The sequence below is a fragment of the Quercus lobata genome, chromosome 5, assembly GCF_001633185.2.
Source record: "Quercus lobata isolate SW786 chromosome 5, ValleyOak3.0 Primary Assembly, whole genome shotgun sequence".
Classification (NCBI taxonomy): domain Eukaryota; kingdom Viridiplantae; phylum Streptophyta; class Magnoliopsida; order Fagales; family Fagaceae; genus Quercus; species Quercus lobata.
Window position 1 is genome coordinate 33,802,502 of NC_044908.1, and position 19,772 is coordinate 33,822,273.

Here is a 19,772-nt window from a genome sequence, read left to right on the forward strand (position 1 = left end):
ATTAAACGCGAATCCTTTATAAAGGATCCGAATGCAGCGATGCACTCTAACACCAAGGAGCTGCAGCCCAAGGACATTTCGAGATCGCCGCCACCAAATTAGCACCCAAAACGAGATCAGCGGCTCGTATTTTTGGCCTGGGCAAACTAAGCCTACGAAGCGAGCATGCTGGACCGACGTAAACAACAAAAAAAATCCGAAGAAAAAGAGTGGGGTGCAACACGAGGACTTCCCTGGAGGTCACCCATCCTAGTACTACTCTCGCCCAAACGCGCTTAACTGCGGAGTTCTGATGGGATCCAGTGCATGAGTGTTGGTATGATCGCACCCATCAGCATAAGCGCGTTAAATCCTTATAAAGGATCCGAATGCAGCGATGCACTCTAACACCAGGGAGCTGCAGCCCGAGGGCATTTCGAGATCGCCGCCACCAATTTAGCACGCAACACGAGATCAGCGGCTCGTATTTTTGGCCTGGGGCAGACTAAGCCTACGAAGCGAGCGTGCTGGACCGACGTAAACGACAAAAAAAATCCGAAGAAAAAGAGAGGGGTGCAACACGAGGACTTCCCAGGAGGTCACCCATCCTAGTACTACTCTCGCCCAAACACGCTTAATTGCGGAGTTCTGATGGGATCCGGTGCATTAGTGTTGGTATGATCGCACCCATCAGCATAAGCGCGTTAAATCCTTATAAAGGATCCGAATGCAGCGATGCACTCTAACACCAGGGAGTGCAGCCCGGGGCATTTTCGAGATCGCCGCCACCAAATTAGCACCCAAAACGGAAGATCAGCGGGCTCGTATTTTTGGCCTGGGCAACTAAGCTACGAAGCGAGCATTGCTGGGACGACGTAAACGACAAAAAAAATCCGAAGAAAAAGAGAGGGGTGCAACACGAGGACTTCCCGGGAGGTCACCCATCCTAGTACTACTCTCGCCCAAACACGCTTAACTGCGGAGTTCTGATGGGATCCGGTGCATTAGTGTTGGTATGATCGCACCCATCAGCATAAGCGCGTTTAATCCTTATAAAGGATCCGAATGCAGCGATGCACTCTAACACCAGGGAGCTGCAGCCCGAGGGCATTTCGAGATCGCCGCCACCAAATTAGCACCCAAAACGAGATCAGCGGCTCGTATTTTGGCCTGGGGCAGGACTAAGCTACGAAGCGAGCGCGGCTGGAGGACCGACGTAAACGACAAAAAAAATCCGAAGAAAAAGAGTGGGGTGCGACACGAGGACTTCCCAGGAGGTCACCCATCCTAGTACTACTCTCGCCCAAACACGCTTAACTGCGGAGTTCTGATGGGATCCGGTGCATTAGTGTTGGTATGATCGCACCCATCAGCATAAGCGCGTTAAATCCTTATAAAGGATCCGAATGCAGCGATGCACTCTAACACCAGGGATCTGCAGCCCGAGGGCATTTCGAGATCGCCGCCACCAAATTAGCACCCAAAACGAGATCAGCGGCTCGTATTTTTGGCCTGGGCAGATTAAGCCTACGAATCGAGCATGCTGGACCGACGTAAACGACAAAAAAAATCCGAAGAAAAAGAGTGGGGTGCAACACGAGGACTTCCCTGGAGGTCACCCATCCTAGTACTACTCTCGCCCAAACGCGCCTTAACTGGCGGAGTTCTGATGGGATCCGGTGCATGAAGTGTGGTTGATTCGCACCCATCAGCATAACGCGTTTAAATCCTTATAAAGGATCCGAAGCAGCGATTGCCTCTAACCAACCAAGAGCTGCAGCCCGAGGGCATTTCGAGATCGCCGCCACCAAATTAGCACCCAAAACGAGATCAGCGGCTCGTATTTTTGGCCTGGGCAGACTAAGCCTACGAAGCGAGCATGCTGGACCGACATAAACGACAAAAAAAATCCGAAGAAAAAGAGTGGGGTGCAACACGAGGACTTCCCAGGAGGTCACCCATCCTAGTACTACTCTCGCCCAAACGCGCTTAACTGCGGAGTTCTGATGGGATCCGGTGCATGAGTGTTGGTATGATCGCACCCATCAGCATAAACGCGTTAAATCCTTATAAAGGATCCGAATGCAGCGATGCACTCTAACACCAAGGAGCTGCAGCCCAAGGACATTTCGAGATCGCCGCCACCAAATTAGCACCCAAAACGAGATCAGCGGCTCGTATTTTTGACCTGGGCAAACTAAGCCTACGAAGCGAGCATGCTGGACCGACGTAAACGACAAAAAAAATCCGAAGAAAAAGAGTGGGGTGCAACACGAGGACTTCCCTGGAGGTCACCCATCCTAGTACTACTCTCGCCCAAACGCGCCTAACTGCGGAGTTCTGATGGGATCCAGTGCATGAGTGTTGGTTATTGATCGCACCCATCAGCATAAGCGCGTTAAATCCTTATAAAGGATCCTAATGCAGCGATGCACTCTTAAACACCAGAAGCTGCAGCCCAGGGCATTTCGAGATCGCCGCCAACCAAATTAGCACCCAAAACGAGATCAGCGGCTCGATTTTTGGGCCTGGGGCAGACTAAGCCTACGAAGCGAGCATTTGCGGACCGAACGTAAACGGACAAAAAAAATACCGAAGAAAAAGAAGTGGGGTGCAAACACGAGACTTCCCAGGAGGTCACCCATCCTAGTACTACTCTCGCCCAACACGCTTAACTGCGGAGTTCTGATGGGGGATCAGGTGCATTAGTGTTGGTATGATCGCCACCCATCAGCAAAGCGCGTAAATCCTTAATAAAGGATCCGAATTGCAGCGAGCACTCTTAACACCAGGGATTCTTTGCAAGCCCAGGAGCATTTCGAGATCGCCGCCACCAACATTAGCACCCAAAACCGAATCAGCGGCCGTAATTTTTGGCCTGGGCCAGACTAAGCCTACGAATCGAGCATGCTGGACCGACGTAAACGACAAAAAAAATCCGAAGAAAAAGAGTGGGGTGCAACACGAGGACTTCCCTGGAGGTCACCCATCCTAGTACTACTCTCGCCAAAACGCGCTTAACTGCGGAGTTCTGATGGGATCCGGTGCATGAGTGTTGGTATGATCGCACCCATCAGCATAAGCGCGTTAAATCCTTATAAAGGATCCGAATGCAGCGATGCACTCTAACACCAGGGAGCTGCAGCCCGAGGGCATTTCGAGATCGCCGCCACCAATTTAGCACCCAAAACGAGATCAGCGGCTCGTATTTTTGGCCTGGGGCAGACTCAGCCTACGAAGACGACATGCTGGACCGACGAAACGACAAAAAAAATCCGAAGAAAAAGAGAGGGGTGCAACACGAGGACTTCCCAGGAGGTCACCCATCCTAGTACTACTCTCGCCCAAACACGCTTAACTGCGGAGTTCTGATGGGATCCGGTGCATTAGTGTTGGTATGATCGCACCCATCAGCATAAGCGCATTAAATCCTTATAAAGGATCCGAATGCAGCGATGCACTCTAACACCAGGGAGCTACAGCCCGAGGGCATTTCGAGATCGCCGCCACCAAATTAGCACCCAAAACGGGATCGGCGGCTCGTATTTTTGGCCTGGGGCAGACTAAGCCTTCGAAGCGAGCGTCCTGGACCGACGTAAACGACAAAAAAAAAATCGAAGGAAAAAGAGAGGGGTGCAACACGAGACTTGCCCAGGAGGTCACCCATCCTATACTACTCTCGCCCAAACACGCTTAACTGGGGAGTTCTGATGGGATCCGGTGCATGAGTGTTGGTATGATCGCACCCATCAGCATAAGCGCGTTAAATCCTTATAAAGGATCCGAATGCAGCGATGCACTCTAACACCAGGGAGCTGCAGCCCGAGGGCATTTCGAGATCGCCGCCACCAAATTAGCACCCAAAACGAGATCAGCGGCTCGTGTTTTCGGCCTAGGGCAGACTAAGACTACGTAGCGAGCGTGCTGGACCGACGTAAACGACAAAAAAAATCCGAAGAAAAAGAGAGGGGTGCAACACGAGGACTTCCCAGGAGGTCACCCATCCTAGTACTACTCTCGCCCAAACACGCTTAACTGGGGAGTTCTGATGGGATCCGGTGCATGAGTGTTGGTATGATCGCACCCATCAGCATAAGCGCGTTAAATCCTTATAAAGGATCCGAATGCAGCGATGCACTCTAACACCAGGGAGCTGCAGCCCGAGGGCATTTCGAGATCGCCGCCACCAAATTAGCACCCAAAACGAGATCAGCGGCTCGTATTTTTGGCCTGGGGCAGACTAAGCCTACGAAGCGAGCGTGCTGGACCGACGTAAACGACAAAAAAAATCCGAAGAAAAAGTGTGGGGTGCAACACGAGGACTTCCCAGGAGGTCACCCATCGTAGTACTACTCTCGCCCAAACACGCTTAACTGCGGAGTTCTGATGGGATCCGGTGCATGAGTGTTGGTATGATCGCACCCATCAGCATAAGCGCGTTAAATCCTTATAAAGGATCCGAATGCAGCGATGCACTCTAACACCAGGGAGCTGCAGCCCGAGGGCATTTCGAGATCGCCGCCACCAAATTAGCACCCAAAACGAGATCAGCGGCTCGTATTTTTGGCTTGGGCAGACTAAGCCTACGAAGTGAGCATGCTGGACCGACGTAAACGACAAAAAAAATCCGAAGAAAAAGAGTGGGGTGCAACACGAAGACTTCCCTGGAGGTCATCCATCCTAGTACTACTCTCGCCCAAACACGCTTAACTGCGGAGTTCTTATGGGATCCGGTGCATGAGTGTTGGTATGATCGCACCCATCAGCATAAGTGCGTGAAATCCTTATAAAGGATCCGAATGCAGCGATGCACTCTAACACCAAGGAGCTGCAGCGCAAGGACATTTCGAGATCGCCGCCATCAAATTATCACCCAAAACGAGATCAGCGGCTCGTATTTTTGGCCTGGGGCAGACTAAGCCTATGAAGCGAGTGTGCTGGACCGACGTAAACGACAAAAAAAATCCGAAGAAAAAGAGAGGGGTGCAACACGAGGACTTCCCAGGAGGTCACCCATCCTAGTACTACTCTCGCCCAAACACGCTTCACTGCGGAGTTTTGATGGGATCCGGTGCATTAGTGTTGGTATGATCGCACCCATCAGCATAAGCGCGTTAAATCCTTATAAAGGATCCGAATGCAACGATGCACTCTAACAACAGGGAGCTGCAGCCCGAGGGCATTTCGAGATCGCCGCCACCAAATTAGCACCCAAAACGAGATCAGCGACTCGTATTTTTGGCCTGGGGCAGACTCAGCCTACGAAGCGAGCGTGCTGGACCGACGTAAACGACAAAAAAAATCCGAAGAAAAAGAGAGGGGTGCAGCACGAGGACTTCCCAGGAGGTCACCCATCCTAGTACTACTCTCGCCCAAACACGCTTAACTGCGGAGTTCTGATGGGATCCGGTGCATGAGTGTTGGTATGATCGCACCAATCAGCATAAGCGCGTTAAATCCTTATAAAGGATCCGAATGCAGCGATGCACTCTAACACCAGGGAGCTGCAGCCCGAGGGCATTTCGAGATCACCGCCACCAAATTAGCACCAAAAACGAGATCAGCGGCTCGTATTTTTGGCCTGGGCAGACTAAGCCTACGAAGCGAGCATGCTGGACCGACGTAAACGACAAAAAAAATCCGAAGAAAAAGAGTGGGGTGCAACACGAGGACTTCCCTGGAGGTCACCCATCCTAGTACTACTCTCGCCCAAACGCGCTTAACTGCGGAGTTCTGATGGGATCCGGTGCATGAGTGTTGGTATGATCGCACCCATCAGCATATGCGCGTTAAATCCTTATAAAGGATCCGAATGCAGCGATGCACTCTAACACCAGGGAGCTGCAGCCCGAGGGCATTTCGAGATCGCCGCCACCAATTTAGCACGCAACACGAGATCAGCGGCTCGTATTTTTGGCCTGGGGCAGACTAAGCCTACGAAGCGAGCATGCTGGACCGACGTAAACGACAAAAAAAATCCGAAGAAAAAGAGAGGGGTGCAACACGAGGACTTCCCAGGAGGTCACCCATCCTAGTACTACTCTCGCCCAAACACGCTTAACTGCGGAGTTCTGATGGGATCCGGTGCATTAGTGTTGGTATGATCGCACCCATCAGCATAAGCGCGTTAAATCCTTATAAAGGATCCGAATGCAGCGATGCACTCTAACACCAAGGAGCTGCAGCCCGTGAGGGCATCGAGATCGCCGCACACCAAATTAGCACCCAACACGAGATCAGCGGCTCGAATTTTTGGCCTGGGGCAGACTAAGCCTACGAAGCGAGCGTGCTGGACCGACGTAAACGACAAAAAAAATCCGAAGAAAAAGAGAGGGGTGCAACACGAGGACTTCCCTGGAGGTCACCCATCCTAGTACTACTCTCGCCCAGACACGCTTAACTGCGGAGTTCTGATGGGATCCGGTGCATGAGTGTTGGTATGATCGCACCCATCAGCATAAGCGCGTTAAATCCTTATAAAGGATCCGAATGCAGTGTTGCACTCTAACACCAGGGAGCTGCAGCCCGAGGGCATTTCGAGATCGCCGCCACCAATTTAGCACCCAAAACGAGATCAGCGGCTCGTATTTTTGGCCTGGGGCAGACTAAGCCTACGAAGCGAGCGTTGCTGGACCGACGTAAACGACAAAAAATCCGGAAGAAAAGAGAGGTTGCCAACAACGAGGACTTCCCTGGGAGTCAACCCCATCTAGTACTACTCTCGCCCAGACACGCTTAACTCGAGTTTGATGGGATCCGAGGTGCATGAGGTGGTATTGATCGCACCCATCAGAATAAGCGCGTTTAATCCTTATAAAGGATCGAAGGCAGCTTGCACTTCTTAACACCAGGGAGCTGCAGCCCGAGGGCATTTCGAGATCGCCGCCACCAATTTTAGCACCCAAACGAGATCAGCGCTCACGTATTTGGCCTGGGGCAGGACTAAGCCTACGAAGCGAGCGTGTTGGACGACGTTAAACGACAAAAAAAATCGCAAGAAAAGAGAGGGGTGCAACAACGAGGATTCCCAGGAGGTCACCCATCCTTAACTACTCTCGCCCAACACGCTTTAATTGCGGAGTTCATGATGGGATCCGGTGCATTGTGTTGTATGATCGACCCATCAGCAGAAGCGCGTAAATCCTTTTAATAGGATCCGATATGCAGCCGATGCACTCTAACACCAGGGAGCTTTGCAGCACGAGGACATTTTCGAGATTCGCCGCCACCAAATTAGCACCCAAAACGAGATCAGCGGCTCGTATTTTTGACCTGGGCAAACTAAGCCTACGAAGCGAGCATGCTGGACCGACGTAAACGACAAAAAAAATCCGAAGAAAAAGAGTGGGGTGCAACACGAGGACTTCCCTGGAGGTCACCCATCCTAGTACTACTCTCGCCCAAACGCGCCTAACTGCGGAGTTCTGATGGGATCCAGTGCATGAGTGTTGGTATGATCGCACCCATCAGCATAAGCGCGTTAAATCCTTATAAAGGATCCGAATGCAGCGATGCACTCTAACACCAGGGAGCTGCAGCCCGAGGGCATTTCGAGATCGCCGCCACCAATTTAGCACGCAACACGAGATCAGCGGCTCGTATTTTTGGCCTGGGGCAGACTAAGCCTACGAAGCGAGCGTGCTGGACCGACGTAAACGACAAAAAAAATCCGAAGAAAAAGAGAGGGGTGCAACACGAGGACTTCCCAGGAGGTCACCCATCCTAGTACTACTCTCGCCCAAACACGCTTCACTGCGGAGTTCTGATGGGATCCGGTGCATTAGTGTTGGTATGATCGCACCCATCAGCATAAGCGCGTTAAATCCTTATAAAGGATCCGAATGCAGCGATGCACTCTAACACCAGGGAGCTGCAGCCCGAGGGCATTTCGAGATCGCCGCCACCAAATTAGCACCCAAAACGAGATCAGCGGCTCGTATTTTTGGCTTGGGCAGACTAAGCCTACGAAGCGAGCATGCTGGACCGACGTAAACGACAAAAAAAAATCCGAAGAAAAAGAGTGGGGTGCAACACGAGGACTTCCCAGGAGGTCACCCATCCTAGTACTACTCTCGCCCAAACACGCTTAACTGCGGAGTTCTGATGGGATCCGGTGCATTAGTGTTGGTATGATCGCACCCATCAGCATAAGCGCGTTAAATCCTTATAAAGGATCCGAATGCAGCGATGCACTCTAACACCAGGGAGCTGCAGCCCGAGGGCATTTCGAGATCGCCGCCACCAAATTAGCACCCAAAACGAGATCGGCGGCTCGTATTTTTGGCCTGGGCAGACTAAGCCTACGAAGCGAGCATGCTGGACCGACGTAAACGACAAAAAAAATCCGAAGAAAAAGAGTGGGGTGCAACACGAGGACTTCCCTGGAGGTCACCCATCCTATACTACTCTCGCCCAAACGCGCTTAACTGGGAGTTCTTATGGGATCCGGTGCATGAGTGTTGGTATGATCGCACCCATCAGCATAAGTGCGTTAAATCCTTATAAAGGATCCGAATGCAGCGATGCACTCTAACACCAGGAGCTGCAGCCAAGGACATTTCGAGATCGCCGCCATCAAATTATCACCCAAAACGAGATCAGCGGATCGTATTTTTTGGCCTGGGGCAGACTAAGCCTACGAAGCGAGCGTGCTGGACCGACGTAAACGACAAAAAAAATCCGAAGAAAAAGTGTGGGGTGCAACACGAGGACTTCCCAGGAGGTCACCCATCGTAGTACTACTCTCGCCCAAACACGCTTAACTGCGGAGTTTTGATGGGATCCGGTGCATTATTGTTGGTATGATCGCACCCATTAGCATAAGCGCGTTAAATCCTTATAAAGGATCCGAATGCAGCGATGCACTCTAACACCAGGGAGCTGCAGCCCGAGGGCATTTCGAGATCGCCGCCACCAAATTAGCACCCAAAACGAGATCAGCGGCTCGTATTTTTGGCCTGGGGCAGACTAAGCCTACGAAGCGAGCGTGCTGGACCGACGTAAACGACAAAAAAAATCCGAAGAAAAAGAGAGGGGTGCAACACGAGGACTTCCCAGGAGGTCACCCATCCTAGTACTACTCTCGCCCAAACACGCTTAACTGCGGAGTTCTGATGGGATCCGGTGCATTAGTATTGGTATGATCGCACCCATCAGCATAAGCGCGTTAAATCCTTATAAAGGATCCGAACGCAGCGATGCACTCTAACACCAGGGAGCTGCAGCCTGAGGGCATTTCGAGATCGCCGCCACCAAATTAGCACCCAAAACGAGATCAGCGGCTCGTATTTTTGGCCTGGGGCAGACTAAGCCTACGAAGCGAGCGTGCTGGACCGACGTAAACGACAAAAAAAATCCGAAGAAAAAGAGAGGGGTGCAACACGAGGACTTCCCAGGAGGTCACCCATCCTAGTACTACTCTCGCCCAAACACGCTTAACTGCGGTGTTCTGATGGGATCCGGTGCATTAGTGTTGGTATGATCGCACCCATCAGCATAAGCGCGTTAAATCCTTATAAAGGATCCGAATGCAGCGATGCACTCTAACACCAGGGAGCTGCAGCCCGAGGGCATTTCGAGATCGCCGCCACCAAATTAGCACCCAAAACGAGATCAGCGGCTCGTATTTTTGGCTGGGGCAAACTAGCCCTACGAAGGCGAGCGTCCTAGACGACGTAAACGACAAAAAAAATCCGAAGAAAAAGAGAGGGGTGCAACACGAGGCTTCCCAAGGAGGTCACCCATCCTAGTACTACTTCGCCCAAACACGCTTAACTGCAGAGTTCTGATGGATCCGGTGCATTAGTGTTGGTATGATCGCACCCATGAGCATAAGCGCGTTAATCTTATAAAGGATCCGAATGCAGCGATGCACTCTAACACCAGGGAAGCTGCAGCCCGAGGGCATTTTCGAGATCGCCTCCACCAATTAGCACCCAAAACGAGATCAGGCGGCTCGATTTTTGGCCTGGGGCAGACTAAGCTACGAAGCGAGCGTGCTGGACCGACGTAAACACAAAAAATAATCCGAGGAAAAAGAGAGGGGTGCAACACGAGGACTTCCCAGGAGGTCACCCATCCTAGTACTACTCTCGCCCAAACACGCTTAACTGCGGAGTTCTGATGGGATCCGGTGCATTAGTGTTGGTATGATCGCACCCATCAGCATAAGCGCGTTAAATCCTTATAAAGGATCCGAATGCAGCGATGCGCTCTAACACCAGGGAGCTGCACCCCGAGGGCATTTCGAGATCGCCGCCACCAAATTAGCACCCAAAACGAGATCGGCGGCTCGTATTTTTGGCCTGGGGCAGACTAAGCCTACGAAGCGAGCGTCCTGGACCGACGTAAACGACAAAAAAATCCGAAGAAAAAGAGAGGGGTGCAACACGAGGACTTCCCCAGGAGGTCACCCATAACTAGTACACTCTCGCCCAAAACACGCCTTACTGCGGAGTTCTTGATGGGATCGTGCATTAGTGTTGGTATGATCGCATCCATCAGCATAAGCGCGTTAAATCCTTATAGGATCCGAATGCAGCGATGCACTCCTAACACCAGGGGCTGCAGCCCGAGGGCAAATTTTCGGATCGCCGCACCAAATTAGCACCAAAACGAGATCAAGCGGCTCGTATTTTTGGCCTGGGGCAGACTAAGCCTACGAAGCGAGCGTGCTGGACCGACGTAAACGACAAAAAAAATCCGAAGAAAAAGAGAGGGGTGCAACACGAGGACTTCCCAGGAGGTCTCCCATCCTAGTACTACTCTCACCCAAACACGCTTAACTGCGGAGTTCTGATGGGATCCGTTGCATTAGTGTTGGTATGATCGCACCCATCAGCATAAGCGCGTTAAATCCTTATAAAGGATCCGAACGCAGCGAGCACTCTAACACCAGGGAGCGCAGCCTGAGGGCATTTCGAGATCGCCGCCACCAAATTAGCACCCAAAACGAGATCAGCGGCTCGTATTTTTGGCCTGGGGCAGACTAAGCCTACGAAGCGAGCGTGCTGGACCGACGTAAACGACAAAAAAAATCCGAAGAAAAAGAGAGGGGTGCAACACGAGGACTTCCCAGGAGGTCACCCATCCTAGTACTACTCTCGCCCAAACACGCTTAACTGCGGTGTTCTGATGGGATCCGGTGCATTAGTGTTGGTATGATCGCACCCATCAGCATAAGCGCGTTAAATCCTTATAAAGGATCCGAATGCAGCGATGCACTCTAACACCAGGGAGCTGCTGCCCGAGGGCATTTCGAGATCGCCGCCCCCAAATTAGCACCCAAAACGAGATCAGCGGCTCGTATTTTTGGCCTGGGGCAGACTAAGCCTACGAAGCGAGCGTCCTGGACCGACGTAAACGACAAAAAAAATCCGAAGAAAAAGAGAGGGGTGCAACACGAGGACTTCCCAGGAGGTCACCCATCCTAGTAAACTACTCTCCGCCCAAACACGGACACGCTTAACTTGCAGAGTTCTGATGGGATCCGGTGCATTAGTGTTGGTATGATCGCACCCATCAGCATAAGCGCGTTAAATCCTTATAAAGGATCCGAATGCAGCGATGCACTCTAACACCAGGGAGCTGCAGCCCGAGGGCATTTCGAGATCGCCTCCACCAAATTAGCACCCAAAACGAGATCAGCGGCTCGTATTTTTGGCCTGGGGCAGACTAAGCCTACGAAGCGAGCGTGCTGGACCGACGTAAACGACAAAAAAAATCCGAGGAAAAAGAGAGGGGTGCAACACGAGGACTTCCCAGGAGGTCACCCATCCTAGTACTACTCTCGCCCAAACACGCTTAACTACGGAGTTCTGATGGGATCCGGTGCATTAGTGTTGGTATGATCGCACCCATCAGCATAAGCGCGTTAAATCCTTATAAAGGATCCGAATGCAGCGATGCACTCTAACACCAGGGAGCTGCAGCCCGAGGGCATTTCGAGATCGCCGCCACCAAATTAGCACCCAAAACGAGATCAGCGGCTCGTATTTTTGCCTGGGCAGACTAAGGCCTACGAAGCGAGCGTCCTGGACCGACGTAAACGACATAAAAAATCCGAAGAAAAAGAGAGGGGTGCAACACGAGGAACTTCCTAGGAGGTCACCCATCCTAGTACTACTCTCTGCCCACACGCTTAACTGCGAGTTTTTCTGATGGGATCCCCGGTTGCATTAGTGTTGGTTATGATCGCACCCATCAGCATAAGCGCGTTAATAATCTTAAAAGTGATCCCGAATGCAGCGATGCATCTAACACCAGGGAGCTGCAGCCCGGAGGGCCATTTCGAAGAATCGCCGCCACCCAAATTAGCACCCAAAACCGAGATCAGCGGCTCGTATTTTTGGCCTGGGGCAGACCTAAAGCCTACGAAGCGAGCGTCCTGGACCGACGTAAACGACAAAAAAAATCCGAAGAAAAAGAGAGGGTGCAACACAGGACCTTCCCAGGAGTCACCCATCCTACGTATACTCTCGCCCAAACACGCTTAACTGCGGAGTTCTGAAGGGGATCCGGTGCATATAGTGTGGTAATGATCGCACCCATCAGCATAAGCGCGTTAAATCCTTATAAAGGATCCGAATGCAGCGATGCACTCTAACACCAGGGAGCTGCAGCCCGAGGGCATTTCGAGATCGCCGCCACCAAATTAGCACCCAAAACGAGATCAGCGGCTCGTATTTTTGGCCTGGGCAGACTAAGCCTACGAAGCGAGCATGCTGGACCGACGTAAACGACAAAAAAAATCCGAAGAAAAAGAGTGGGGTGCAACACGAGGACTTCCCTGGAGGTCACCCATCCTAGTACTACTCTCGCCCAAACGCGCTTAACTGCGGAGGTCTGATGGGATCCGGTGCATGAGTGTTGGTATGATCGCACCCATCAGCATAAGCGCGTTAAATCCTTATAAAGGATCCGAATGCAGCGATGCACTCTAACACCAGGGAGCTGCAGCCCGAGGGCATTTCGAGATCGCCGCCACCAAATTAGCACCCAAAACGAGATCAGCGGCTCGTATTTTTGGCCTGGGGCAGACTAAGCCTACGAAGCGAGCGTCCTGGACCGACGTAAACGACAAAAAAAATCCGAAGAAAAAGAGAGGGGTGCAACACGAGGACTTCCCAGGAGGTCACCCATCCTAGTACTACTCTCGCCCAAACACGCTTAACTGCGGAGTTCTGATGGGATCCGGTGCATTAGTGTTGGTATGATCGCACCCATCAGCATAAGCGCGTTAAATCCTTATAAAGGATCCGAATGCAGCGATGCACTCTAACACCAGGGAGCTGCAGCCCGAGGGCATTTCGAGATCGCCGCCACCAAATTAGCACCCAAAATGAGATCAGCGGCTCGTATTTTTGGCCTGGGCAGACTAAGCCTACGAAGCGAGCATGCTGGACCGACGTAAACGACAAAAAAAATCCGAAGAAAAAGAGTGGGGTGCAACACGAGGACTTCCCTGGAGGTCACCCATCCTAGTACTACTCTCGCCCAAACGCGCTTAACTGCGGAGTTCTGATGGGATCCGGTGCATGAGTGTTGGTATGATCGCACCCATCAGCATAAGCGCGTTAAATCCTTATAAAGGATCCGAATGCAGCGATGCACTCTAACACCAGGGAGCTGCAGCCCGAGGGCATTTCGAGATCGCCGCCACCAAATTAGCACCCAAAACGAGATCAGCGGCTCGTATTTTTGGCCTGGGGCAGACTAAGCCTACGAAGCGAGTGTGCTGGACCGACGTAAACGACAAAAAAAATCCGAAGAAAAAGAGAGGGGTGCAACACGAGGACTTCCCAGGAGGTCACCCATCCTAGTACTACTCTCGCCCAAACACGCTTAACTGCGGAGTTCTGATGGGATCCGGTGCATTAGTGTTGGTATGATCGCACCCATCAGCATAAGCGCGTTAAATCCTTATAAAGGATCCGAATGCAGCGATGCACTCTAACACCAGGGAGCTGCAGCCCGAGGGCATTTCGAGATCGCCGCCACCAAATTAGCACCCAAAACGAGATCAGCGGCTCGTATTTTTGGCCTGGGGCAGACTAAGCCTACGAAGCGAGCGTGCTGGACCGACGTAAACGACAAAAAAAATCCGAAGAAAAAGAGGGGGTGCAACACGAGGACTTCCCAGGAGGTCACCCATCCTAGTACTACTCTCGCCCAAACACGCTTAACTGCGGAGTTCTGATGGGATCCGGTGCATTAGTGTTGGTATGATCGCACCCATCAGCATAAGCGCGTTAAATCCTTATAAAGGATCCGAATGCAGCGATGCACTCTAACACCAGGGAGCTGCAGCCCGAGGGCATTTCGAGATCGCCGCCACCAAATTAGCACCCAAAACGAGATCAGCGGCTCGTATTTTTGGCCTGGGGCAGACTAAGCCTACGAAGCGAGCGTGCTGGACCGACGTAAACGACAAAAAAAATCCGAAGAAAAAGAGAGGGGTGCACGAGGACTTCCCAGGAGGTCACCCATCCTAGTACTACTCTCGCCCAAACACGCTTAACTGCGGAGTTCTGATGGGATCCGGTGCATTAGTGTTGGTATGATCGCACCCATCAGCATAAGCGCGTTAAATCCTTATAAAGGATCCGAATGCAGCGATGCACTCTAACACCAGGGAGCTGCAGCCCGAGGGCATTTCGAGATCGCCGCCACCAAATTAGCACCCAAAACGAGATCAGCGGCTCGTATTTTTGGCCTGGGGCAGACTAAGCCTACGAAGCGAGCGTGCTGGACCGACGTAAACGACAAAAAAAATCCGAAGAAAAAGAGAGGGGTGCAACACGAGGACTTCCCAGGAGGTCACCCATCCTAGTACTACTCTCGCCCAAACACGCTTAACTGCGGAGTTCTGATGGGATCCGGTGCATGAGTGTTGGTATGATCGCACCCATCAGCATAAGCGCGTTAAATCCTTATAAAGGATCCGAATGCAGCGATGCACTCTAACACCAGGGAGCTGCAGCCCGAGGGCATTTCGAGATCGCCGCCACCAAATTAGCACCCAAAACGAGATCAGCGGCTCGTATTTTTGGCTGGGGGCAGACTAAGCCTACGAAGCGAGCATGCTGGACCGACGTAAACGACAAAAAAAATCCGAAGAAAAAGAGTGGGGTGCAACACGAGGACTTCCCTGGAGGTCACCCATCCTAGTACTACTCTCGCCCAAACACGCTTAACTGCGGAGTTCTGATGGGATCCGGTGCATGAGTGTTGGTATGATCGCACCCATCAGCATAAGCGCGTTAAATCCTTATAAAGGATCCGAATGCAGCGATGCACTCTAACACCAGGGAGCTGCAGCCCGAGGGCATTTCGAGATCGCCGCCACCAAATTAGCACCCAAAACGAGATCAGCGGCTCGTATTTTTGGCCTGGGGCAGACTAAGCCTACGAAGCGAGCGTGCTGGACCGACGTAAACGACAAAAAAAATCCGAAGAAAAAGAGTGGGGTGCAACACGAGGACTTCCCAGGAGGTCACCCATCCTAGTACTACTCTCGCCCAAACACGCTTAACTGCGGAGTTCTGATGGGATCCGGTGCATTAGTGTTGGTATGATCGCACCCATCAGCATAAGCGCGTTAAATCCTTATAAAGGATCCGAATGCAGCGATGCACTCTAACACCAGGGAGCTGCAGCCCGAGGGCATTTCGAGATCGCCGCCACCAAATTAGCACCAAAACGAGATCAGCGGCTCGTATTTTTGGCCTGGGCAGACTAAGCCTACGAAGCGAGCATGCTGGACCGACGTAAACGACAAAAAAAATCCGAAGAAAAAGAGTGGGGTGCAACACGAGGACTTCCCTGGAGGTCACCCATCCTAGTACTACTCTCGCCCAAACACGCTTAACTGCGGAGTTCTGATGGGATCCGGTGCATGAGTGTTGGTATGATCGCACCCATCAGCATAAGCGCGTTAAATCCTTATAAAGGATCCGAATGCAGCGATGCACTCTAACACCAGGGAGCTGCAGCCCGAGGGCATTTCGAGATCGCCGCCACCAAATTAGCACCAAACGAGATCAGCGGCTCGTATTTTTGGCCTGGGCAGACTAAGCCTACGAAGCGAGCGTGCTGGACCGACGTAAACGACAAAAAAAATCCGAAGAAAAAGAGAGGGGTGCAACACGAGGACTTCCCAGGAGGTCACCCATCCTAGTACTACTCTCGCCCAAACACGCTTAACTGCGGAGTTCTGATGGGATCCGGTGCATTAGTGTTGGTATGATCGCACCCATCAGCATAAGCGCGTTAAATCCTTATAAAGGATCCGAATGCAGCGATGCACTCTAACACCAGGGAGCTGCAGCCCGAGGGCATTTCGAGATCGCCGCCACCAAATTAGCACCCAAAACGAGATCAGCGGCTCGTATTTTTGGCCTGGGGCAGACTAAGCCTACGAAGCGAGCATGCTGGACCGACGTAAACGACAAAAAAAATCCGAAGAAAAAGAGAGGGGTGCAACACGAGGACTTCCCAGGAGGTCACCCATCCTAGTACTACTCTCGCCCAAACACGCTTAACTGCGGAGTTCTGATGGGATCCGGTGCATTAGTGTTGGTATGATCGCACCCATCAGCATAAGCGCGTTAAATCCTTATAAAGGATCCGAATGCAGCGATGCACTCTAACACCAGGGAGCTGCAGCCCGAGGGCATTTCGAGATCGCCGCCACCAAATTAGCACCCAAAACGAGATCAGCGGCTCGTATTTTTGGCCTGGGCAGACTAAGCCTACGAAGCGAGCATGCTGGACCGACGTAAACGACAAAAAAAATCCGAAGAAAAAGAGTGGGGTGCAACACGAGGACTTCCCTGGAGGTCACCCATCCTAGTACTACTCTCGCCCAAACGCGCTTAACTGCGGAGTTCTGATGGGATCCGGTGCATGAGTGTTGGTATGATCGCACCCATCAGCATAAGCGCGTTAAATCCTTATAAAGGATCCGAATGCAGCGATGCACTCTAACACCAAGGAGCTGCAGCCCAAGGACATTTCGAGATCGCCGCCACCAAATTAGCACCCAAAACGAGATCAGCGGCTCGTATTTTTGGCCTGGGGCAGACTAAGCCTATGAAGCGAGTGTGCTGGACCGACGTAAACGACAAAAAAAATCCGAAGAAAAAGAGAGGGGTGCAACACGAGGACTTCCCAGGAGGTCACCCATCCTAGTACTACTCTCGCCCAAACACGCTTCACTGCGGAGTTTTGATGGGATCCGGTGCATTAGTGTTGGTATGATCGCACCCATCAGCATAAGCGCGTTAAATCCTTATAAAGGATCCGAATGCAGCGATGCACTCTAACAACAGGGAGCTGCAGCCCGAGGGCATTTCGAGATCGCCGCCACCAAATTAGCACCCAAAACGAGATCAGCGGCTCGTATTTTTGGCCTGGGGCAGACTCAGCCTACGAAGCGAGCGTGCTGGACCGACGTAAACGACAAAAAAAATCCGAAGAAAAAGAGAGGGGTGCAGCACGAGGACTTCCCAGGAGGTCACCCATCCTAGTACTACTCTCGCCCAAACACGCTTAACTGCGGAGTTCTGATGGGATCCGGTGCATGAGTGTTGGTATGATCGCACCCATCAGCATAAGCGCGTTAAATCCTTATAAAGGATCCGAATGCAGCGATGCACTCTAACACCAGGGAGCTGCAGCCCGAGGGCATTTCGAGATCGCCGCCACCAAATTAGCACCCAAAACGAGATCAGCGGCTCGTATTTTTGGCCTGGGGCAGACTAAGCCTACGAAGCGAGCATGCTGGACCGACGTAAACGACAAAAAAAATCCGAAGAAAAAGAGTGGGGTGCAACACGAGGACTTCCCAGGAGGTCACCCATCCTAGTACTACTCTCGCCCAAACACGCTTAACTGCGGAGTTCTGATGGGATCCGGTGCATTAGTGTTGGTATGATCGCACCCATCAGCATAAGCGCGTTAAATCCTTATAAAGGATCCGAATGCAGCGATGCACTCTAACACCAGGGAGCTGCAGCCCGAGGGCATTTCGAGATCGCCGCCACCAAATTAGCACCCAAAACGAGATCAGCGGCTCGTATTTTTGGCCTGGGCAGACTAAGCCTACGAAGCGAGCATGCTGGACCGACGTAAACGACAAAAAAAATCCGAAGAAAAAGAGAGGGGTGCAACACGAGGACTTCCCAGGAGGTCACCCATCCTAGTACTACTCTCGCCCAAACACGCTTAACTGCGGAGTTCTGATGGGATCCGGTGCATTAGTGTTGGTATGATCGCACCCATCAGCATAAGCGCGTTAAATCCTTATAAAGGATCCGAATGCAGCGATGCACTCTAACACCAGGGAGCTGCAGCCCGAGGGCATTTCGAGATCGCCGCCACCAAATTAGCACCAAAAACGAGATCAGCGGCTCGTATTTTTGGCCTGGGGCAGACTAAGCCTACGAAGCGAGCGTGCTGGACCGACGTAAACGACAAAAAAAATCCGAAGAAAAAGAGGGGTGCAACACGAGGACTTCCCAGGAGGTCACCCATCCTAGTACTACTCTCGCCCAAACACGCTTAACTGCGGAGTTCTGATGGGATCCGGTGCATTAGTGTTGGTATGATCGCACCCATCAGCATAAGCGCGTTAAATCCTTATAAAGGATCCGAATGCAGCGATGCACTCTAACACCAGGGAGCTGCAGCCCGAGGGCATTTCGAGATGCCGCCACAAATTAGCACCCAAAACGAGATTAGCGGCTCGTATTTTTGGCCTGGGGCAGACTAAGCCTACGAAGCGAGCGTGCTGGACCGACGTAAACGTTAAGCCCGACGACAAAAAAAATCCGAGGAAAAAGTGAGGGGTGCAACATGAGGACTTCGCAGGAGGTCACCCATGGTAGTACTACTCTCCCCCAAACACGCTTAACTGCGGAGTTCTGATGGGATCCGGTGCATTAGTGCTGGTATGATCGCACCCATCAACATAAGCGCGTTAAATCCTTATAAGGGATCCGAGAGTGATGCACTCTTAACACCAGGGAGCTGCAGCCCGAGGGCATTTCGGAGATCGCCGCCACCAAATTAGCACCCAAAACGAGATCAGCGGCTTCGTATTTTTGGCCTGGGGCAGGACTCAGCCTACGAACGCGAGGCGTGCTGGACCGACGTAACACAAATAAAAATCCGAGAAAAGAGAGGGTGCGAACGCAGGACTTCCCAGGAGTCACCCATCCTAGTACTACTCTCGCCCAAACACGCTTAACTGCGGAGTTCTGATGGGATCCGGTGCATTAGTGTTGGTATGATCGCACCCATCAGCATAAGCGCGTTAAATCCTTATAAAGGATCCGAATGCAGCGATGCACTCTAACACCAGGGAGCTGCAGCCCGAGGGCATTTCGAGATTGCCGCCACCAAATTAGCCCTCGAAACGAGATCAGCGGCTCGTATTTTTGGCCTGGGGCAGACTAAGCCTACGAAGCGAGCATGCTGGACCGACGTAAACGACAAAAAAAATCCGAAGAAAAAGAGAGGGGTGCAACACGAGGACTTCCCAGGAGGTCACCATCCTAGTACTACTCTCGCCCAAACACGCTTAACTGCGGAGTTCTGATGGGATCCGGTGCATTAGTGTTGGTATGATCGCACCCATCAACATAAGCGCGTTAAATCCTTATAAAGGATCCGAATGCAGTGATGCACTCTAACACCAGGGAGCTGCAGCCCGAGGGCATTTCGAGATCGCCGCCACCAAATTAGCACCCAAAACGAGATCAGCGGCTCGTATTTTTGGCCTGGGGCAGACT

The 19,772-nt window shown here is 52.0% G+C and overlaps 49 non-coding genes and 6 pseudogenes across 49 annotated transcripts; all 55 read right to left on the reverse strand.

Annotated features, from left to right (window-relative positions):
- Window positions 1–211: 211 nt before the first annotated feature.
- On the reverse strand, window positions 212–330 carry LOC115993162. The gene has a single exon (XR_004092790.1). It is a non-coding gene; the product is annotated as a 5S ribosomal RNA (ribosomal RNA).
- A 219-nt stretch (window positions 331–549) lies between these two features.
- On the reverse strand, window positions 550–668 carry LOC115993408. The gene has a single exon (XR_004092949.1). It is a non-coding gene; the product is annotated as a 5S ribosomal RNA (ribosomal RNA).
- Window positions 669–887: 219 nt separating this feature from the next.
- On the reverse strand, window positions 888–1,006 carry LOC115993320. The gene has a single exon (XR_004092920.1). It is a non-coding gene; the product is annotated as a 5S ribosomal RNA (ribosomal RNA).
- Window positions 1,007–1,228: 222 nt separating this feature from the next.
- Window positions 1,229–1,347, reverse strand: LOC115993161. Its single transcript, XR_004092789.1, has one exon. It is a non-coding gene; the product is annotated as a 5S ribosomal RNA (ribosomal RNA).
- A 218-nt stretch (window positions 1,348–1,565) lies between these two features.
- Window positions 1,566–1,686, reverse strand: LOC115993341 (annotated as a pseudogene).
- Window positions 1,687–1,904: 218 nt separating this feature from the next.
- On the reverse strand, window positions 1,905–2,023 carry LOC115993442. Its single transcript, XR_004092978.1, has one exon. It is a non-coding gene; the product is annotated as a 5S ribosomal RNA (ribosomal RNA).
- A 218-nt stretch (window positions 2,024–2,241) lies between these two features.
- Window positions 2,242–2,362, reverse strand: LOC115993280. Its single transcript, XR_004092901.1, has one exon. It is a non-coding gene; the product is annotated as a 5S ribosomal RNA (ribosomal RNA).
- A 225-nt stretch (window positions 2,363–2,587) lies between these two features.
- On the reverse strand, window positions 2,588–2,707 carry LOC115993313 (annotated as a pseudogene).
- Window positions 2,708–2,932: 225 nt separating this feature from the next.
- On the reverse strand, window positions 2,933–3,051 carry LOC115993180. Its single transcript, XR_004092808.1, has one exon. It is a non-coding gene; the product is annotated as a 5S ribosomal RNA (ribosomal RNA).
- A 218-nt stretch (window positions 3,052–3,269) lies between these two features.
- On the reverse strand, window positions 3,270–3,388 carry LOC115993279. The gene has a single exon (XR_004092900.1). It is a non-coding gene; the product is annotated as a 5S ribosomal RNA (ribosomal RNA).
- A 221-nt stretch (window positions 3,389–3,609) lies between these two features.
- On the reverse strand, window positions 3,610–3,727 carry LOC115993250. The gene has a single exon (XR_004092873.1). It is a non-coding gene; the product is annotated as a 5S ribosomal RNA (ribosomal RNA).
- A 219-nt stretch (window positions 3,728–3,946) lies between these two features.
- LOC115993458 lies at window positions 3,947–4,065 on the reverse strand. The gene has a single exon (XR_004092993.1). It is a non-coding gene; the product is annotated as a 5S ribosomal RNA (ribosomal RNA).
- Window positions 4,066–4,284: 219 nt separating this feature from the next.
- LOC115993368 lies at window positions 4,285–4,403 on the reverse strand. Its single transcript, XR_004092924.1, has one exon. It is a non-coding gene; the product is annotated as a 5S ribosomal RNA (ribosomal RNA).
- Window positions 4,404–4,621: 218 nt separating this feature from the next.
- LOC115993170 lies at window positions 4,622–4,740 on the reverse strand. The gene has a single exon (XR_004092798.1). It is a non-coding gene; the product is annotated as a 5S ribosomal RNA (ribosomal RNA).
- Window positions 4,741–4,959: 219 nt separating this feature from the next.
- Window positions 4,960–5,078, reverse strand: LOC115993461. Its single transcript, XR_004092996.1, has one exon. It is a non-coding gene; the product is annotated as a 5S ribosomal RNA (ribosomal RNA).
- Window positions 5,079–5,297: 219 nt separating this feature from the next.
- Window positions 5,298–5,416, reverse strand: LOC115993460. The gene has a single exon (XR_004092995.1). It is a non-coding gene; the product is annotated as a 5S ribosomal RNA (ribosomal RNA).
- A 218-nt stretch (window positions 5,417–5,634) lies between these two features.
- LOC115993463 lies at window positions 5,635–5,753 on the reverse strand. The gene has a single exon (XR_004092998.1). It is a non-coding gene; the product is annotated as a 5S ribosomal RNA (ribosomal RNA).
- A 219-nt stretch (window positions 5,754–5,972) lies between these two features.
- On the reverse strand, window positions 5,973–6,091 carry LOC115993390. Its single transcript, XR_004092932.1, has one exon. It is a non-coding gene; the product is annotated as a 5S ribosomal RNA (ribosomal RNA).
- Window positions 6,092–6,311: 220 nt separating this feature from the next.
- On the reverse strand, window positions 6,312–6,430 carry LOC115993431. The gene has a single exon (XR_004092971.1). It is a non-coding gene; the product is annotated as a 5S ribosomal RNA (ribosomal RNA).
- An 895-nt stretch (window positions 6,431–7,325) lies between these two features.
- LOC115993187 lies at window positions 7,326–7,444 on the reverse strand. The gene has a single exon (XR_004092815.1). It is a non-coding gene; the product is annotated as a 5S ribosomal RNA (ribosomal RNA).
- Window positions 7,445–7,663: 219 nt separating this feature from the next.
- Window positions 7,664–7,782, reverse strand: LOC115993355. Its single transcript, XR_004092923.1, has one exon. It is a non-coding gene; the product is annotated as a 5S ribosomal RNA (ribosomal RNA).
- Window positions 7,783–8,001: 219 nt separating this feature from the next.
- On the reverse strand, window positions 8,002–8,120 carry LOC115993457. Its single transcript, XR_004092992.1, has one exon. It is a non-coding gene; the product is annotated as a 5S ribosomal RNA (ribosomal RNA).
- A 218-nt stretch (window positions 8,121–8,338) lies between these two features.
- LOC115993318 lies at window positions 8,339–8,455 on the reverse strand (annotated as a pseudogene).
- A 218-nt stretch (window positions 8,456–8,673) lies between these two features.
- LOC115993168 lies at window positions 8,674–8,792 on the reverse strand. Its single transcript, XR_004092796.1, has one exon. It is a non-coding gene; the product is annotated as a 5S ribosomal RNA (ribosomal RNA).
- A 219-nt stretch (window positions 8,793–9,011) lies between these two features.
- Window positions 9,012–9,130, reverse strand: LOC115993343. The gene has a single exon (XR_004092922.1). It is a non-coding gene; the product is annotated as a 5S ribosomal RNA (ribosomal RNA).
- Window positions 9,131–9,349: 219 nt separating this feature from the next.
- LOC115993453 lies at window positions 9,350–9,468 on the reverse strand. Its single transcript, XR_004092988.1, has one exon. It is a non-coding gene; the product is annotated as a 5S ribosomal RNA (ribosomal RNA).
- Window positions 9,469–9,686: 218 nt separating this feature from the next.
- Window positions 9,687–9,803, reverse strand: LOC115993298. The gene has a single exon (XR_004092918.1). It is a non-coding gene; the product is annotated as a 5S ribosomal RNA (ribosomal RNA).
- A 217-nt stretch (window positions 9,804–10,020) lies between these two features.
- On the reverse strand, window positions 10,021–10,139 carry LOC115993468. Its single transcript, XR_004093003.1, has one exon. It is a non-coding gene; the product is annotated as a 5S ribosomal RNA (ribosomal RNA).
- A 218-nt stretch (window positions 10,140–10,357) lies between these two features.
- Window positions 10,358–10,477, reverse strand: LOC115993374 (annotated as a pseudogene).
- Window positions 10,478–10,695: 218 nt separating this feature from the next.
- LOC115993467 lies at window positions 10,696–10,814 on the reverse strand. The gene has a single exon (XR_004093002.1). It is a non-coding gene; the product is annotated as a 5S ribosomal RNA (ribosomal RNA).
- A 217-nt stretch (window positions 10,815–11,031) lies between these two features.
- On the reverse strand, window positions 11,032–11,150 carry LOC115993454. The gene has a single exon (XR_004092989.1). It is a non-coding gene; the product is annotated as a 5S ribosomal RNA (ribosomal RNA).
- A 219-nt stretch (window positions 11,151–11,369) lies between these two features.
- Window positions 11,370–11,498, reverse strand: LOC115993323 (annotated as a pseudogene).
- Window positions 11,499–11,717: 219 nt separating this feature from the next.
- Window positions 11,718–11,836, reverse strand: LOC115993309. The gene has a single exon (XR_004092919.1). It is a non-coding gene; the product is annotated as a 5S ribosomal RNA (ribosomal RNA).
- A 570-nt stretch (window positions 11,837–12,406) lies between these two features.
- LOC115993375 lies at window positions 12,407–12,526 on the reverse strand (annotated as a pseudogene).
- A 218-nt stretch (window positions 12,527–12,744) lies between these two features.
- On the reverse strand, window positions 12,745–12,863 carry LOC115993166. Its single transcript, XR_004092794.1, has one exon. It is a non-coding gene; the product is annotated as a 5S ribosomal RNA (ribosomal RNA).
- A 219-nt stretch (window positions 12,864–13,082) lies between these two features.
- Window positions 13,083–13,201, reverse strand: LOC115993167. The gene has a single exon (XR_004092795.1). It is a non-coding gene; the product is annotated as a 5S ribosomal RNA (ribosomal RNA).
- Window positions 13,202–13,419: 218 nt separating this feature from the next.
- Window positions 13,420–13,538, reverse strand: LOC115993464. The gene has a single exon (XR_004092999.1). It is a non-coding gene; the product is annotated as a 5S ribosomal RNA (ribosomal RNA).
- Window positions 13,539–13,757: 219 nt separating this feature from the next.
- On the reverse strand, window positions 13,758–13,876 carry LOC115993178. Its single transcript, XR_004092806.1, has one exon. It is a non-coding gene; the product is annotated as a 5S ribosomal RNA (ribosomal RNA).
- Window positions 13,877–14,094: 218 nt separating this feature from the next.
- LOC115993190 lies at window positions 14,095–14,213 on the reverse strand. The gene has a single exon (XR_004092817.1). It is a non-coding gene; the product is annotated as a 5S ribosomal RNA (ribosomal RNA).
- A 219-nt stretch (window positions 14,214–14,432) lies between these two features.
- On the reverse strand, window positions 14,433–14,548 carry LOC115993175. Its single transcript, XR_004092803.1, has one exon. It is a non-coding gene; the product is annotated as a 5S ribosomal RNA (ribosomal RNA).
- A 219-nt stretch (window positions 14,549–14,767) lies between these two features.
- LOC115993331 lies at window positions 14,768–14,886 on the reverse strand. The gene has a single exon (XR_004092921.1). It is a non-coding gene; the product is annotated as a 5S ribosomal RNA (ribosomal RNA).
- A 219-nt stretch (window positions 14,887–15,105) lies between these two features.
- On the reverse strand, window positions 15,106–15,224 carry LOC115993378. The gene has a single exon (XR_004092925.1). It is a non-coding gene; the product is annotated as a 5S ribosomal RNA (ribosomal RNA).
- A 219-nt stretch (window positions 15,225–15,443) lies between these two features.
- LOC115993202 lies at window positions 15,444–15,562 on the reverse strand. The gene has a single exon (XR_004092828.1). It is a non-coding gene; the product is annotated as a 5S ribosomal RNA (ribosomal RNA).
- A 217-nt stretch (window positions 15,563–15,779) lies between these two features.
- On the reverse strand, window positions 15,780–15,898 carry LOC115993384. The gene has a single exon (XR_004092928.1). It is a non-coding gene; the product is annotated as a 5S ribosomal RNA (ribosomal RNA).
- A 216-nt stretch (window positions 15,899–16,114) lies between these two features.
- LOC115993214 lies at window positions 16,115–16,233 on the reverse strand. Its single transcript, XR_004092839.1, has one exon. It is a non-coding gene; the product is annotated as a 5S ribosomal RNA (ribosomal RNA).
- A 219-nt stretch (window positions 16,234–16,452) lies between these two features.
- On the reverse strand, window positions 16,453–16,571 carry LOC115993226. The gene has a single exon (XR_004092850.1). It is a non-coding gene; the product is annotated as a 5S ribosomal RNA (ribosomal RNA).
- Window positions 16,572–16,789: 218 nt separating this feature from the next.
- Window positions 16,790–16,908, reverse strand: LOC115993465. The gene has a single exon (XR_004093000.1). It is a non-coding gene; the product is annotated as a 5S ribosomal RNA (ribosomal RNA).
- A 219-nt stretch (window positions 16,909–17,127) lies between these two features.
- On the reverse strand, window positions 17,128–17,246 carry LOC115993462. The gene has a single exon (XR_004092997.1). It is a non-coding gene; the product is annotated as a 5S ribosomal RNA (ribosomal RNA).
- A 219-nt stretch (window positions 17,247–17,465) lies between these two features.
- On the reverse strand, window positions 17,466–17,584 carry LOC115993420. The gene has a single exon (XR_004092960.1). It is a non-coding gene; the product is annotated as a 5S ribosomal RNA (ribosomal RNA).
- A 219-nt stretch (window positions 17,585–17,803) lies between these two features.
- On the reverse strand, window positions 17,804–17,922 carry LOC115993237. The gene has a single exon (XR_004092861.1). It is a non-coding gene; the product is annotated as a 5S ribosomal RNA (ribosomal RNA).
- Window positions 17,923–18,140: 218 nt separating this feature from the next.
- LOC115993249 lies at window positions 18,141–18,259 on the reverse strand. The gene has a single exon (XR_004092872.1). It is a non-coding gene; the product is annotated as a 5S ribosomal RNA (ribosomal RNA).
- A 217-nt stretch (window positions 18,260–18,476) lies between these two features.
- Window positions 18,477–18,595, reverse strand: LOC115993261. The gene has a single exon (XR_004092883.1). It is a non-coding gene; the product is annotated as a 5S ribosomal RNA (ribosomal RNA).
- Window positions 18,596–18,824: 229 nt separating this feature from the next.
- On the reverse strand, window positions 18,825–18,943 carry LOC115993184. Its single transcript, XR_004092812.1, has one exon. It is a non-coding gene; the product is annotated as a 5S ribosomal RNA (ribosomal RNA).
- A 218-nt stretch (window positions 18,944–19,161) lies between these two features.
- On the reverse strand, window positions 19,162–19,279 carry LOC115993207. The gene has a single exon (XR_004092832.1). It is a non-coding gene; the product is annotated as a 5S ribosomal RNA (ribosomal RNA).
- A 219-nt stretch (window positions 19,280–19,498) lies between these two features.
- On the reverse strand, window positions 19,499–19,616 carry LOC115993459. The gene has a single exon (XR_004092994.1). It is a non-coding gene; the product is annotated as a 5S ribosomal RNA (ribosomal RNA).
- Between the last annotated feature and the right edge of the window lie 156 nt (window positions 19,617–19,772).